Raw genomic sequence first — 18,510 nt, 5'->3', positions numbered from 1 at the left:
GATTTCCTAAAGACTAAATATTTGAGGATGTAATTATGGTACATGAAAGTTACATGAAAATCAGATTTTTATTTCTCTCATACATGTGCAATTCATACAAATCTTTTTACCTTTTTTGTAAACTGTAGCCCTATCTCCAACATGCAAGGGTTGCCAGTTTCCTGTAATTAACGGAACAGTCCAGTATATATAGTGGATGTCCAGTAAAATATATGTTAAAATAGTCGACACAACATAATTAGTTTGAGACCTGGTTTTCTTGGAATACGTCTGATGGGATGGCTAATATGGATAACTAAAAGGAGGCGCAGACAGTAAGGTCCGATCATGAATCAACCTACCTCTTTCTCCTGATCTGATCACCCATGGGTGATCTGTTATTTTTGTGTAAGATTGCTGGTAATCATGTTGGCATAATTGCTACATTGTAATATTTTGCTTGAAGACCCCAAGGGGTCAATTTAATAAAGCCTGGCCGACATGATACGCTATAGCGTATCATGTCCGCCAGACATTGCTGAATGCAGACAGCATACGCTGTCCATATTCAGCATTTTACAAGCAGTCGGCCGCTAGCAGGGGGTGTCAATCAGCCGGATCGTATAGGATCGGGTGGAATGCTGTACGCAGCCTCAGAGGCGAGCCTAAAGGTTTGTGCAGAAACAGGGTGAATTGGCCCAATTCTGCCAATTATAAATTGACCCCCTAGAGAGTAAATGTGATTATAGAAAAGTCCTCTCTGTGCAACTGTTTATTACTACGGAAATAGAACCATACTCACATATTATTGAGCTTATAACCAAGCTCAGAGTATAAAGGCCCAACAGATTCCCCCCTCCGTGGGAATAAAGAGGTGGATATACATTGACTTTACCAAATAACAGTTTTTATTGTGTATTTACAGCCACTGGGGTTATATTCCAGGGTACTGTCCAAAGCAAAAACCGCCCACTGACACAGAAACCGCCCATCTAGGGCGCAATCACATATACGGCGCAGGTTTCTGCGCAAGCGTGGGAACCTGCGCCATCCGTAATTTCACCTCGCACATCGGGGTATTACATAACCTATTCAAGTATTAACCCCTAAACCGCCATAGCCCACATAGCCTATTAAATGTATTAACCCCTAATCTGCCACCACCAACGTCGCCGCCACTATAATAAAGTTATTAACCCCTAAACCTAAGTCTAACCCTAACACCCCCCTAACTTAAATATTATTTAAATAAATCTAAATAAATTTACTATTATTAACTAAATTATTCCTGTTTAAAACTAAATACTTACCTATAAAATGAACCCTAAGATAGCTACAATATAATTAATAATTACATTGTAGCTATTTTAGGATTTATTTTTATTTTACAGGCAACTTTGTATTTATTTTAACTAGGTACAATAGTTATTAAATAGTTATTAACTATTTAATAGCTACCTAGTTAAAATAAATACAAATTTACCTGTAAAATAAATCCTATACTAAGTTACAATTACACCTAACACTACACTATCATTAAATAAATTAAATTAACTACAATTACCTAAAATTAAATACAATAAAATAAAATAAACTAAATTACAAAAAAAAACAAAACACTAAATTACAGGAAAAAAAAATACAAGAAGTTTAAACTAATTACACCTAATCTAAGCCCCCTAATAAAATAAAAAAGCCCCCCCCAAAAAAATTCCCTACCCTATACTAAATTACAAATAGCCCTTAAAAGGGCCTTTTGCGGGGCATTGCCCCAAAGTAATCAGCTCTTTTACCTGTAAAAAAAAGTACAATACCCCCCAACATTAAAACCCACCACCCACACACCCAACCCTACTCTAAAACCCACCCAATCCCCTCTTAAAAAAACCTAACACTACCCCCTTGAAGATCTCCCTACCTTGAGCCGTCTTCACCCAGCCGGGCACAAGTGGACGAAGTCTTCATCCGATCCGCCCAGAAGAGGACATCCAGACCGGCAGAAGTCTTCATCCAGGCGGCATCTTCTATCTTCTTCCATCCGGAGCGGAGCGAGTCCATCTTGAAGACATCCGACGCGGAGCATCCTCTTCCATCCAACGGCGACTGAAGAATGAAGGTTCCTTTAAATGACGTCATCCAAGATGGCGTCCCTTCAATTTCGATTGGCTGATAGAATTCTATCAGCCAATCGGAATTAAGGTAGGAAAAATCCTATTGGCTGATGCAATCAGCCAATAGGATTCAGCTTGCATTCTATTGGCTGATTGGAACAGCCAATAGAATGCGAGGTCAATCCTATTTGCTGATTGGCTAGTTGTGGGCTATTTAGTTTTAAATAGGAATAATTTAGTTAATAATAGTAAATTTATTTAGATTTATTTAAATAATATTTAAGTTAGGGGGTTGTTAGGGTTAGGGTTAGACTTAGGTTTAGGGGTTAATAACGTTATTATAGTGGCGGCGACGTTGGCGGCGGCAGATTAGGGGTTAATACATTTAATAGGCTATGTGGGCTATGGCGGTTTAGGGGTTTATACTTGAATAGGTCTATTGCGTTGTGGGTTAATGGCAGATTAAGGGTTAATAGTTTTAAGAGGTAGTTTGTGATGTTGGGGTTGGCAGATTTAGGGGTTAATAATTTAGTTATTACTTGCGGTGTGGGTTTGATGGCTGTTTAGGGGTTAATAGACTTTATTAGTTATTGCGGTGGGGGATTGCAGTTGACAGGTAGATAGACATTGCGCATGAGTTAGGTGTTAGTTTATTTTTGCAGGTATTTTCAGGAGTTACTGCTACAGCTGCCTTTTATGGCGAGGTAAAAATGGAGTACGATTTCTCCATTTTTGCCACGTAAGGCCTTGCGCTGGATATTGGATACCGATTTACGACGCAGTCCCATGTTAGCCTATGGGAGTAATAATTGCGAGCGATGGGTGAAATATACGCGCTTAACTTGTATGCTACGCCGTATATGTAATACCAATATCGCGTAAAAACTAGCGTCGCCAGCTTTTGCGGGCAACGCTGCATATGTAATGGGGCCCCTAGTGTTTAGCAGTCTCAGTAGGAAAAGACCCCAGATAGGACTTCATTATTATCAAATTTACTCTCTTGGAGGTTGAAAATCTTCAAGCAACATTTTACAAATTTGGGATTGCTCAAATTGGGACTTCACTTTTTTATAATCATTTTTTATATCCTTTGGAAGTGCACTATATCACATTTGTTGTTTTTTTCCCCTGTGTTTTCCAATCCATTAGAAAATCCACCTCTTGATTTAGAAAACCTGCTCAAATAAGTAAACCATATTATAAGAAAATCTACCTAAGAAATAGGAGGATGTACACCAGCTCTTCACAATAGCAAAAAGCACAGAACGAAAGTGAACGCAAAACATAATGGACAACTAACTATTCAATAAAACGTTTTCATGAGACTGATATCTCACAAAAAATAAATAAATCTGGAATTCATAAAGTTTTCTGCAGCATCTTGTTCTAAGCAGAGAGACTACGTTTTAATAACAAAGCAGAAATGTGAATATTCTACACTTTCAGACATTTTGCATTTATCATGTTTCTGACATTTTTGTGGTTGTAAATGCTTTAACCGCTTAGCAGTAGGTTCTTGTTTCATGTGCAAGATTTCATGTAAAGGGATAAAAAAAACACACACAACTTTTTTATCACGATAGATAAAAAAAAAACTTTTAAATTTATTTCTGTTATCATTTACTTTGTTCTCTATAAATTGTTTGTTGAAAAATATGTATGTAGGTTTAGGGGTGTGCATGCATCTGGAGCATTATATATGGCAGCAGTTTTATAACAATGTTTTACATTTCAAGAACACTAGATGGCAGCAGTGTTTGCTTCCAAACAGTGCTCCAGACGTGCATGCTACTTACCTATGTATCCTTTTCAACAAAGAATAACGTAAGAACAAAACAAATTTGATAAATTGGAAACTTTTTAAAATTGTATGCTCAATTTAAATCCTAAATGACATTTTTTTTGGTTTCATTTCCCATTAATGGCAGGAAAGCCCACTAACGATATGCTCAATAAGATTAAAATAGTAAGCAGCAATTGATTTTAAAGATGATCTTGTATTTACAGTTGCCGTTTGAAAACATTTTTGCTAAACCAATAATACCAATTCATAATTTTTAAAGTTTACCCTTATCTGTAAAAATGCTACACACTGTTATCTGCAGCCAACTGAAATAAATAAACAAAGGGCTAGATTATAATTGGAGCGCAAAATATGCAGATGTGTGCTGGTATTACAAGTTAGCTGCAATGCGAACACGACATCACACTCACATTGCAGGGAAGCTTTGCGCTCATGAGAGCGCACTTACATAGGCTCCAATCGGAGTCTTGTTCTCATGCTGTGAGACACGGTATAAGAACCTAGCACAGCGAAGGGGGTAAGAAGCGCAGCGATGAGGAGCAGATTAAAATATATATGTATATGCTAATATACATATATATTAATGTGTTTATATGTGTACATACACATATTAACACATAAATGTATATGTATATAAGCAGATACATATATATTTACAGGGAACACACATTTCCCCATAGACCGCAATGTAAAGGCACTTTTCAGTGCCGTTTTTTTCTCTAACACCCCACACCCGCCACTTTTAACCCCTAAAAACCGCTTTGAGCAATTATTTTTTATTTTTTTAAAAATGCTACAAGACTTAAAGAGACACTGAAACCAATTTATTTCTTTCGTGATTCAGATAGAGCATGAAATTTTAAGCAACTTTCTAATTTACTCCTATTATCAAATTTTCTTTATTCTCTTGGTATCTTTATTTGAAATACAAGAATGTAAGTTTAGATGCCGGCCCATTTTTGGTGAACAACCTGGGTTGTCCTTGCTGATTGGTGGATACATTTATCCACCAATAAAAAGTGCTGTCCAGAGTACTGAGAACCAACAAAAAAGCTTAGATGCCTTCTTTTTTCAAATAAAGATAGCAAGAAAACGAAGAAAATTAACTAGAGATCTGATTCTGGTTAATTTTCTGAGTGCTAATTGCTACTGCAAACTCACAGTAGCAACAACCAGGCACTTTTAATGGCTGGTTATTTATCGTGCCTCTGTAAACAGACGAATTTGACCATTTACAGGCACGCGATAAATTAGCTCTCCACTTGTATTCTAGTCCAAAATGTGCAAACTAAAGATAACTTTAAGTGACTATGCTTAGAGCGTGACAAAACTTTAACATGGGTACATAATGAATCTAATATAATGAATGTATAATTCAACCAATCTGGAGAATACACAATTTAATATTCCATCTGTGACCTTCTTCCCAGATGGTATAAAGTCTGTTTTAATCAGAGAGAATTTCCATTTGATTTTCTAACAAAAAATAATGTAAATTTGAAAATAAAATATGTGTTTATAATAGAATAATTATGCTTAGGGCAGAAAAAATGTAATTACTGTTAATGAAAACAGCAATTGATTTTTTTTACCTTAGAGGATGACTTCTAATGTCCCAGAAATCAAGAGTCAACTGGTGAAGATACCCATCAGTAGGTTGCAACTTTTATGGTTACCATTTGTCCAGGATTCAACTGGACTGTCCTGTATTTTAGTTGAGAGGCTGTCCAATAAAATCTATACAAAACTACTGAATTGTTTGTTACTAGCAGCCAAGGATGGTGAAAAACTGCTCTGTGCATGTTATGTGTAGCCACTGGGATAAATCAAATGCTTTGTATTTTTTAACAGGGAACCATGGGGGTGTAAAAACACTGCCTTGTGTGTGATAATGGCAGTCAAGGGTATCAAATAAATGTGTATTGTTTGTGTATTGGCAGCAAAGGAGATAAAATCACTGTTCAGTCATAAAATTATGTGTGGTGGGGTCAAGGCTGATGCCTAAGGTAGAGCTCTGGAGTTGCCACTTTATGAGAATTGTATTCTTTATTAAATTGTGCTCACAATTTAGCAAACTGTGCACATTATTTAGATTTTTAGGGGCATATTTATCTAAAGACCGTTGCGCCATAACCTGTCCGCCTGCTCTGAGATAACGGACAGAAATCAACCCGATCGAATATGATCGGGTTGAATGACACCCCCTGCTAGCGGCCGCGAATCTGCAGGGGGCGGTATTGCACAAGCAGTTTTCACAAGAACTTCTGGTGCAATGATAAATCTATGTTTAAAGGGATAGTCTAGTCAAAATTAAACTTTCATGATTCAGATTTTAAGCAACTTTCTTATTTACTCCTATTATCAATTTTTCTTCATTCTCTTGGTATCTTTACTTGAAAAAGCAAAAATGTAACCTTAATAGCCGGCCCAATTTTGCTTCAGAACACTAGGTAGCACTTGCTGATTGGTGGATACATTTAAACACCAATCAACAAGCGCTACCCAGGTTCTGAACCAAAAATGGACCGGCTCCTAATGTTACATTCTTGCTTTTTCAAATAAAGATACAGAGAGAACGAAGAAAAAATGATAATAGTAAATTAGAAAGTTGCTTAAAATGGCATGCTCTATCTGAATCACGAAAGTTTAATGTTGACTAGACTATTCCTTTAAGTATACAGATAATAAATACAACCTTTATGTGTACACACACATACACAAACACACGCATATACAAACATGCGCACACATACACACCTCACACCTACATACAAGCACACGTACACTGACACACACACAAACACATACACACCTCGCACATATACATACACACCTCACACATATACACACATACACACCTCACACATATACACACAAACACGCACACACACATGCACACACACATACACACCTCACATATAAACACACACATACACACCTCACAAACGCACACCGACATGCACACACACATACACACATGCAAAAACACACCGGCACACTCACACACACATGCACAAACACACATACACACATGGATTTATGTACAGCACAGTCATGCCTTGGTTACATTGAGGATACATTATTGTACAGTCTGTGCGTATGAATTACACATTCACTAGGCAATAGATCTCTTGTTTTTCAAGGATACTTTGAGGAATGAATCATCAAGGGCAGAATATATGGTCTGTGGATGCCATCACAATAAATACTTCTCTTAAAAATAGAAGCTTTTGTTAAAGGGACATTAAACACTTTGAGATGGTAATATAAAATGATAAATTGTATATATAAAACAACTCTGCAATATACTTTCATTATTTATTTTGTCCTCTTTGCCTGTAACTCCATTCTGAAATTGTGAGCTTTTCAGTTCCTGTTAGAAATGGAAGTGCAGAACACTGTTAAATCCAGCACAACCATTGGCTGCACACTCTAATGACCTATGTATAACTGTCCCTAATTGGCCACAGCAGAGAAGATAACACAAGTTACAACATGGCAGCTCCCAGTGTTTTATAGACACTAAAACTTTACACTTATTTTGTCACTTTTTAAACAACTAATGAAACTTTAAAAAATACATCTACATGTTAGTCATGGACTAATCTTTTGTTTGAATGCATCATTCTATCTAGCATGTATTTAGTGTTTAATGTCCCTTTAAGTTAAAAGCATGTTCTTTTGTGTAATAGGAAAGATGGAATTAATGCATCACAGACTTTATATCTAGGTAATAAGCACCCGACCTGCATAGTAATAATTTAGATTAGTAGAGACCCTAACTTACCTGCAAATTGTGCAACTATCCTAAATATCACTGCCCCTCCCTCCTTGTTTTTATCTTGGTTTCTCTTTTAGAAGCCTGGGACTGGTGAATCTTTGTCCCAGAATGCTCTAGTTCTGCCCATATCTTGTAATCTCCCCAAGACTCTGCCCCATGGACCATCCAAACTCTGCCTGGATACCCAAGACATTTTATTTATTTATAAATATTTTACCAGGAAGGATACATTGAGATTTCTCTCGTTTTCAAGTATGTCCTGGGTCCACAAAACATTGCATTTATACAATAGGGTACAATAAAATAATAATACACAATAGATGTAAAAATTTTACATAGAGCAGGTAAGAAATATATAATCAACCATGACAGGTGCATTCTGTTTTGAGATATGTAGAGAGGGATCTCTTAAAGGATATTAGGCTTGGGGAAGGTTTGAAAGTGTGCAGGAGGTCATTCCATAACTGTGGCGCTCTGTAGGAAAAGGAGGATCAAGCTGCTTTCTTTTTGTATGGAGGCAAGCTAAATAATGTGTTGGTACTGGATGGGAGGTTATAGGAGGTGGGAATAGCCGGGGGGGGGGGGGGGGCATTCTGCTCAGGTAGGGTGGGAGCTTCCCAGAAAGGCTCTTAAACACAAGGCAGGAAAGATGGAGGGTGCGTCTGGATTCCAGCGTCAGCCAGTTTAGTTCTTTTAGCATGTCACAATGGTGGGTCCTGTAGTTACATTGTAGCACAAAGCGACAAAACGAGTAATACAATGTATTAAGTTTATTAAGGTGAGTTTGCGGTGCAGGTGCATATACTACGTCCCCATAATCCATGCTAGGCATCAGCATTTGCTGTACAATCTTTTCCTTTACTGTAGGGCTGAGGCAGGATTTGTTTCTGTACAGGACACCTAGTTTTGGGTAAAGTTTAGAGGCAAGTTTTTCTATGTGGAGTCCAAAAGATAGATTAGGGTCTAACAACATACCCAAGTATTTAAAAGATTGGACTGCGGTCAGCGTGCAATTGGATTTTGTTTTGATGCGTAGATGGGAATTTTGTAATTTGTGTAATTTAGGCCCAGTTCCAAAGATCATTGTATTTGCCTGACCACTGCGACTGTAACATGACCAAACATTCCTTGCCTTTACATCCAGTCTCAAATGTTTTGCAAATGTTGCAAGATATATATTAGTTAAAAATATAGTAAAGTCATAATTAAACATTCGTGATTCAGGTCATTTTAAACAACTTTCCAATTTATGTCCATGTTCATATTTGCTTATCGTTGTTTTCTTTGTTGAAGAGTAATCTAGGTAGGCTGATAGGAGCTTAGAAGTATGCACATGTCTTTAGTAGTCTATGGCAGCGGTATTTGCAAATATGTATAACATTGCTACAGACGTTGTTGCAAACACTGCTGCCAGTTGGCTAAAGGTAAGTACATGCTCCTGAGCTCAACTAGAACTCATTTTTAACAAAGGATACCGAGAGAACTAAGCAAACATGATAATAGGAATACATTGGAAAGCTGATTAAAATGCCATACTCTATCCAATCTATTTAAGTTTAATTTTGATTTTACTGTCCCTTTAAAGGGACATTAAACCCCCAAAAATGTTTCAAGGTTCAGATAGAACATGCAATTTTAAACAACTTTCCAATTTACTTCTATGATCAAATTTGCTTTATTCTCTTGGTATCCTTTGTTAAAGAAGCAGCCATGGACTATTGGGAGCTAGCTAAACACATACATTGAGCCAATGACAAGAGAGTTATATGTACAGCCACCAATCTCAGAAGTACATTACTTCTCCGGAGCCTACCTAGGTATGCTTTCCAACATAGTATACCATGATAACAAAGCAAATTAAACATTAAGTTGCATGAAATCTAAATCATGAAAGTTTAATTTGGACTTTAATTTCCCTTTAAACTTTTATGGTTCACATAGAGCATTCAATTTTAAACTACTTTTCAATTTTCTTCTGTTATCAAATTGACTATTTTCTCTTGGAATCCTTTGTTGAAAACCAAACCTAGGTAGACTTAGGAGCAATAATGCACTACTGGGAGCTTACTGCCTCTTGTCTTGGCTCACAAGATTATTCATCTTAATTCAGCAAGGTCCCAGTTGCACATTGCTGACCTAGAGCGTATTTTACCTTTGTGTTTAACCTCTTTGTAGGTGAAATAGTGCTGCAGAATCTGTTAGTGATCTATAATAAATAATTATAATAATAATTATAATAATAATAATAGTAAATAAAATTATCTAACACTTTCAAACATTTTATTGTACTTTTACGTCCCTTTAAATGGTATTTGGTGTATACTGCACATCAAGGTCTCATGCTAATGTATAGATTTATTTATTTTTAAATAACGTTTCCTGCGTTTTTTCTGCACCAGACATCACAGGGATTTTGCTTGATTGTCCTGATTCATTTTATTATTATTTCTTGCTTAATATAAGGACACAAATCTGTATGATTTATTATGTTCTTATATTCTGAAAAGGGGAGATAATCAGAGTGTTCCTTGTTCACTCTTCTAGCTTATATTAGATAAATACATAGTAAAACCAGTTATGGCACAGAAAGCCATTTGAACTTAGCTAATTTGAAGATCAGTCAACAGTAGACTTGACATTTCTTTAATGAGCTGTGCTGCTAGGAAATTATGTAAAAGTCAGTGGGATTAGCTTTCATATCTTCAGCTGGAATTGCATTCATTTTTATAATGTCTGACAGTAAGTAATTCACTGGGCTTAAATTATAAATAATAATGAAGAATTTGCTGCAACATAAAAAGCATCATATTTATTACACTGCTGTACAAAGGTATTACAAGTATATTCTTACATCTAGGTTACTACAAAAGGAAATGTTTCTATGTAGCAATAAAAGCTCTCCATTTAATTCTGGGGTAAAATATACAAATTAACAGAAATTTTATAAGTTAAAGGGGCATGAAACCCAACATTTTTCTTTCATGGTTAAGACAGAGCATACAACTTTCCAATTTACTACTATTATCTAATTTGCTTTGTTCTTTTGGTATCCTTTATTGAAAAGAATACCTAGATAGGCTAGCTGGGAGCTAGCTGCTGACTGGTGGCTGCACATACAGTATATGCCTCTTGTCATTGACTTACAGATGTGTTGAGCTAGCTCCCAGTAGTGCAGTGCTGCTCCTTCAATAAAGGATTCCCACACAAGCCTAAGAACCATAAGCTTAACAAAACTCTTCTCTAAATGTCATACATATACACTTACTAAATAAAAATAGTTATAACCCAGTCTATAATCCTAATATTCTTAGGTTCAGGATCCTTTGACATGGTAGCAAGGGTCCAACATAAATGCTGATATGGTTATTTAGGGAGGAGCTAAATAGTAACTTTGATAAAGGGTTGTCTGTTGCCTGTTTAGATTTTGCAAGGCCTTTTGATATAGGACCACATGATCAATTATTGTGGAATTGGCAAAAATATTAGCACATGGATAAGAAACTGGTTAAAGGATAGAGAGCGAAGGGCTGTAGTAAATTGATTATATGAGTATGAGTAAGCAACAATCAGGTGTGAAACATGTCAGATTCAATAAAGTTTACATTTGTACTCCTTTTAATTGCCGCTTTTAGGACTCCATCATCCAAAAACCTGCAACTCCCTGTTCATCTATCCTGACTTTACCCACAGAACACCTGTGACTCCACCCACAGACATGTTTGCACCCCCTTCCCATAACAAGTTTCCTTGAACTGCCCTTAATTGTAACATTCAATTTAAACAATGAGAAATTATAAAGTACAAATTATCATATTTTTAATACATAGACCACATTTAAGAAGCTGCAGGTGAACAAGTTTCCAGGGCAGCCCAACTTTGCGATTAGCGATCCAAGTTAAAGGGACAGTCAACACCTTAATTTTTGTTGTTTAAAAAGATAGATAATCCCTTAATTACCAATTCCCCAGTTTCGCATAACCAACACAGTTTTAATTATACACGTTTTACCTCTTTAATTACCTTGTATCTAAGCCTCAGCAGACTGCCCCCTTATTTCAGTTCTTTTGACAGACTTGCAGTTTAGCCAATCAGAGCTGTCTCCATGATAAATTCACGTGCATGAGCTCAATGTTAACTATATGAAACACATGAACTAATGACCTCTAGTGGCGAAAAACTATCAAAATGCATTTAGATTAGAGGCGGCATTCAAGGTCTAAGAAATTAGCATATTAACCTCCTAGGTTTGGCTTTCAACTAAGAATACCAAGAGAACAAAGCAAAATTGGTGATAAAAGTAAATTGGAAAGTTGTTTAAAATTAAAAATTTTGGACATGACTGTCCCTTTAAGATTGCACAAGGACTTCTGTTTAACCAATTGCGCAAGAGCTGGGCTTATGCAATGCTCTCTATGCAGATACTTTGTAATGATGTGGTTAAGTGCTAATACTGTGAACACTATTCATAAATAAAAAATAAAAAAAAGAACCTTTAACGTCTCTTCAAAAATAAAGGTTGTGGTTGTAAAGAGAACTCTGTATAGCTTGAGGTAAGTGAGGCTGTCTACAGAAGACTTTTCAGCAATATAATGGTGTTAAGTGAAAGACTCAGCTTAATAAATACAAATGGAAAGAATATAAGAAACACGGGTGGACAAGTGTTTATATGGGGATATTGCAATAGAAAAAAATGCCACTTTAAAGAGGAAACTTGTGAAAAATACATATGTCCTGGTTCTTATAATAGAACATTATTATAAACTATTATCTCAAGCTGCTTTTTTATTATTAACAGACCCTGACATGTATTTTTTATAAGTGGCCATATGACGACCTTATATTAACACTTCCTCTTAAAGGGACACTCAAGAAAAAATAAACTTTTATGATTCAGATAGATCATGCCGTTTTAAGACACTCCCATTTACTTCCATTATTACATTTTGCACAGTCTTTTTATATTCACACTTTCTGGGGAGCAAGCTCCTACTAAGCATGTGCATAAGCTCACAGGGTATACATATACTAGTCTATGATTGGCTGATGGCTGTCACATGATATAAGGGGGCTGGAAAATGTGAGAAAAAATAAATTTGCCAGAAAAAAAAGAGTAGGTGTTATTACATTGTCTTTTTATTATGCAATTGTTAATTATGCAGTTCTATTGCACTGAGTGGTCCTTTAAATGGAACATGAAACACTTTGAGATTGTAATATAAACTGTTTAATTATGTGTAGTAAAAACAATTTTGCAATATACTTTTTGTTATTTGTTTTGACCCCTTTCTCTGTATTTTTTTTTAAAACTATGAACAATGTATTTCCCAATTTTTGTGAAAGCTGAAAGTACAAGCTTTAGCCTCCATAAGCCTAACCTTGCTATATTCTACGCAGAGATTGTTTGTTAAACATGTATCTCACTGTCCTAAAATATATTTAGCAAACTAGAAAATAATAAAGGGAAACTTAAGTTACAACATGCTGATGCCTATTATATTCTGGAGACTAAAAATCTATCTCTGTACTTCATCTTTTATGCAACTAATATCCTGAGCATAATGTTATGCCCAGGCTAATCCTTTATTTAAATACATCATTATATATAGCATTTTTAGCATTTGCTCTAACTTGTATTTTGTCTGTGAATGATTGGAATCATATAGCAACGTCTGGTTGTGTAATTTACAGTAACAGTGTTCTATATACAAACAATGAGAGGGGCCAAGCAGTTTCACAACATCAATGATAAACTGTTTTTATTTATGTCTGCTGTATAAAGATACAAGTAGAGATACTGATATTTTCTCCTTTCAAACATATGTAAAATTATTTGAAACCCTTATCTTTAACTGAATAAGCCAGCCTATCAAAGTGGCATGAATTAAAGTAGGGATCAGTAAAGATTAATAAAAAAAAGTATTCATTACCATTTTCATGCTGATTGTAATGTCTTGTAATTGTAATTATCTATATATACAATACAGACTTGTTAAAGGGACAGTAAAGTCATAATTAGACATTCATGATTTAGACAGAGCATACAATATCAAACAGCTTTCCAATTTACTTCTATTATATAATGTGCTTCCTTCTCTTGTTATCCTTTGCTGAAAGGTTTATCCAGGCAAGCTCAGGAGCAGCAAGGAACCTAGGTTCTAGCTGCTGATTGGTGGCTGCATATATATACACCGATGGTCATTGGGTCAACCATGTGTTTAGTTAGAAACCATTAGTGCATCGTTGCTCTTTCAACAAATTATACCAAGAGAATGAAGCACAGTTGATAATAGAAGTTAACTGGAAAGTAGTTCAATATGTATATGTTCTACCTAAATCATGAAAGATATTTTGGGGTTTCATGTCCCTTTAACTATAATTTCAATGGCTTGTGCTTTATTGGTGATTTATTAACATATGAATATTTTATTTTCATGCATTTAATGGTCACATTCTATGTGCACTCTTTGCTTTCTATATGCCAGAACCATAAGCATATCTCAGATCTCCTAATAAAACCACAATTTACTGGATAGTGATTTAGGAGCTGTGTCTGCTTTCCCCTTGCCTGTATAAGATGGTTTCTTTCACTGAAACCCTGCCCAGAAACACATAACCCCACACATAAATAGGTAGACTCCACCCCTAGTCTGCAGTACCACCCAGACTCCACCCCTAGTCTGCAGTACCACCCAGACTCCACCCCTAGTCTGCAATACTACCTAGACTCCTACCCTAGTCTGCAGTACCACCCAGACTCCACCCCTAGTCTGCAGTACCACCCAGACTCCACCCCTAGTCTGCAATACCACCTAGACTCCTACCCTAGTCTGCAGTACCACCCAGACTCCACCCCTAGTCTGCAGTACCACCCAGACTCCACCCCTAGTCTACAGTACCACCCAGACTCCACCCCTAGTCTGCAGTACCACCTAGACTCCTACCCTAGTCTGCAGTACCACCCAGACTCCACCCCTAGTCTGCAGTACCACCCAGACTCCACCCCTAGTCTGCAGTACCACTTAGACTCATACCCTAGTCTGCAGTACCACCCAGACTACACCCCTAGTCTGCAGTACCACCCAGATTCGACCCCTAGTCTGCAGTACCACCCAGACTCCACCCCTAGTCTGCAGTACCACCCAGACTCCACCCCTAGTCTGCAGTACCACCCAGACTCCACCCCTAGTCTGCAATACCACCTAGACTCCTACCCTAGTCTGCAGTACCACCCAGACTCCACCCCTAGTCTGCAGTACCACCCAGACTCCACCCCTAGTCTGCAGTACCACCCAGGCTCCACCCCTAGTCTGCAGTACCACCCAGACTACACCCCTAGTCTGCAGTACCACCCAGATTCCACCCCTAGTCTGCAGTACCACCCAGACTCCACCCCTAGTCTGCAGTACCACCCAGACTCCACCCCTAGTCTGCAGTACCACCTAGACTCATACCCTAGTCTGCAGTACCATCCAGACTCCACCCCTAGTCTGCAGTACCACCTAGACTCCACCCCTAGTCTGCAATACTACCTAGACTCCTACCCTAGTCTGCAGTACCACCCAGACTCCACCCCTAGTCTGCAGTACCACCCAGACTCCACCCCTAGTCTGCAATACCACCTAGACTCCTACCCTAGTCTGCAGTACCACCCAGACTCCACCCCTAGTCTGCAGTACCACCCAGACTCCACCCCTAGTCTGCAATACTACCTAGACTCCTACCCTAGTCTGCAGTACCATCCAGACTCCACCCCTAGTCTGCAGTACCACCCAGACTCCACCCCTAGTCTGCAATACCACCTAGACTCCTACCCTAGTCTGCAGTACCACCCAGACTCCACCCCTAGTCTGCAGTACCACCCAGACTCCACCCCTAGTCTACAGTACCACCCAGACTCCACCCCTAGTCTGCAGTACCACCTAGACTCCTACCCTAGTCTGCAGTACCACCCAGACTCCACCCCTAGTCTGCAGTACCACCCAGACTCCACCCCTAGTCTGCAGTACCACTTAGACTCATACCCTAGTCTGCAGTACCACCCAGACTACACCCCTAGTCTGCAGTACCACCCAGATTCGACCCCTAGTCTGCAGTACCACCCAGACTCCACCCCTAGTCTGCAGTACCACCCAGACTCCACCCCTAGTCTGCAGTACCACCCAGACTCCACCCCTAGTCTGCAATACCACCTAGACTCCTACCCTAGTCTGCAGTACCACCCAGACTCCACCCCTAGTCTGCAGTACCACCCAGACTCCACCCCTAGTCTGCAGTACCACCCAGGCTCCACCCCTAGTCTGCAGTACCACCCAGACTACACCCCTAGTCTGCAGTACCACCCAGATTCCACCCCTAGTCTGCAGTACCACCCAGACTCCACCCCTAGTCTGCAGTACCACCCAGACTCCACCCCTAGTCTGCAGTACCACCTAGACTCATACCCTAGTCTGCAGTACCATCCAGACTCCACCCCTAGTCTGCAGTACCACCTAGACTCCTACCCTAGTCTGCAGTACCACTTAGACTCATACCCTAGTCTGCAGTACCACCCAGACTACACCCCTAGTCTGCAGTACCACCCAGATTCCACCCCTAGTCTGCAGTACCACCCAGACTCCACCCCTAGTCTGCAGTACCACCCAGACTCCACCCCTAGTCTGCAGTACCACCCAGACTCCACCCCTAGTCTGCAATACCACCTAGACTCCTACCCTAGTCTGCAGTACCATCCAGACTCCACCCCTAGTCTGCAGTACCACCCAGACTCCACCCCTAGTCTGCAGTACCACCCAGGCTCCACCCCTAGTCTGCAGTACCACCCAGACTACACCCCTAGTCTGCAGTACCACCCAGATTCCACCCCTAGTCTGCAGTACCACCCAGACTCCACCCCTAGTCTGCAGTACCACCCAGACTCCACCCCTAGTCTGCAGTACCACCCAGACTCCACCCCTAGTCTGCAGTACCACCTAGACTCATACCCTAGTCTGCAGTGCCACCCAGATTCCACCCCTGATCTGCTTGGCGCCATCCAGATGCCACCCCTGTATAGAGGTCTTCAACTGACATTGCTCTGCAAAATATAGAATAGTTGTCAGCTCTTTGTTTGTTAGAGATAGTAGAATTGTCTATAACTGACAGAAAGAGAAAACTATTTCCCTCTCTATATTAAGTAAAAAATAAAGAACAAAAATGCATATTCAGCCTATATAAATTTGGCCCCTTACAGTATGCCATTCCTGGCACTACATTTAAAAGAAGTTGTAAATTCTTGTAAACCTTTGTTTTAGTATTCAAATGAATTGAACAAAAGTATTGAACTGTAAATCTCGTCATAAATGTATGCTAAATCAAAGTAAACATAAAAAGAAACAGATCATGTTAAAAAAACAACAACTTTTTTTTGCCTTCCTGTAAAGAGCCCAGCCCCCTTGTGGGGCTGTGACAGGAAGTAATGGACCCCACACAAATGATCATTTGATACGTTTATCTAAAGGATTGTGATTGACCCCTGAAATAAAAATGCATTTTTTTAAGCTTAAAGTTGATCACAGTATATTCTTGTGCTGGGAAAAAAGTTAAATTTAGGTTATATAAGGAAAATGGTTACTAGTTACTACTCTGTAGAAAAAGACCCAAAAGAAAGGTGTGGAATATGTTTTATTAAATTTGCTTTGTTCTTTTGGTATTTTTTGTTAAAGAGTTAAACCTAGATAGGCTTAGGAGTGTACATCTGTACTGATTACTGTATGGCATTAGTATTTGTAACAATGTTTTTAACAATGTTATACATTGTTGAGCACTACAGTGCTTCAATATTTGCAACAATGTATAATACTATTAAAGGGATAAGAAAGTCAAAATTAAAGGGACACTGTACCCAAAATTTTTCTTTCATGATTCAGATTGAGCATGAAATTTTAAGCAACTTTCTAATTTACTCCTATTATCAAATTGTCTTCATTCTCTTGGTATCTTTATTTGAAATGCAAGTATGTAAGTTTAAATGCCGGCCCATTTTTGGTGAACAACCTGGGTTGTCCTTGCTGATTGGTGGATAAATTCATCCACCAATAAAAAAGTGCTGTCCAGAGTACTGAAACCAAAAAAAAAAGCTTAGATGCCTTTTTTTTCAAATAATGATAGCAAGAGAACGAAGAAAAATTGATAACAGGAGTAAATTAGAAAGTTGCTTAAAATGTCATGCTCAATCTGAATCACACAAAAATTTTTTTGGGTACAGTGTCCCTTTAAACTTGCATCATTCTGATAGAGCGCGTCATTTTAAAAAACTGTTCAATTCACTTCTATTTTCAAATGTGCTTTGTTCTCTTAGTACTTCTTGTTGAAAAAGAATACGCACTTATCATACACTAGTGGGAGCTGCTGATTGGTGCCTGTACACATTTGTGTCTTGTGATAGGCTAAGTAGATGTGTTTATCTAACTGCCAGTAGTGCAATGATGTTCCTTCAGCAAAGAATAACAAGGGAATAAAGCAAATGCAATATTAGGAGTAAATTAGAAAGTTGTTTAAAATTGTATGTTCTATCCAAATCATGAAAGAAAATGTTGGCAGCAATATTTTCAACAAGACACATGCACACTCCTGAGCTTACCTAGGTATGCTCTTAAACAAAGGCTACAAAGGGAACAGCAGTAAATTGTAATTTTGCTTAAAACTGCATGATCTACCCTTTAGTTGTTTTCAGATACTGCTTATACATATGAACTGGGGAGCCTAGAAATTTTAATGCTTAAAGGGACACTGAACCCAATTTTTTTCTTTCATGATTCAGATAGTGCATGCAATTTTAAGCAACTTTCTAATTTACT

At 38.2% G+C, this 18,510-nt stretch overlaps 1 protein-coding gene across 1 annotated transcript in view; it reads left to right on the top strand.

Moving 5' to 3' along the window:
• The window catches only part of PTPRE (protein tyrosine phosphatase receptor type E), a 487,247-nt gene that overhangs the window by 189,987 nt on the left and 278,750 nt on the right, over nt 1-18,510 (top strand). The gene's annotated exons all lie outside the window — the stretch shown is intronic.

This window comes from Bombina bombina, chromosome 9 (assembly GCF_027579735.1).
Source record: "Bombina bombina isolate aBomBom1 chromosome 9, aBomBom1.pri, whole genome shotgun sequence".
In the NCBI taxonomy this organism is placed as follows: Eukaryota; Metazoa; Chordata; class Amphibia; order Anura; family Bombinatoridae; genus Bombina; species Bombina bombina.
Note: the sequence above shows the minus strand (reverse complement) of the source record. Positions and strands in the feature narration are given on the sequence as shown.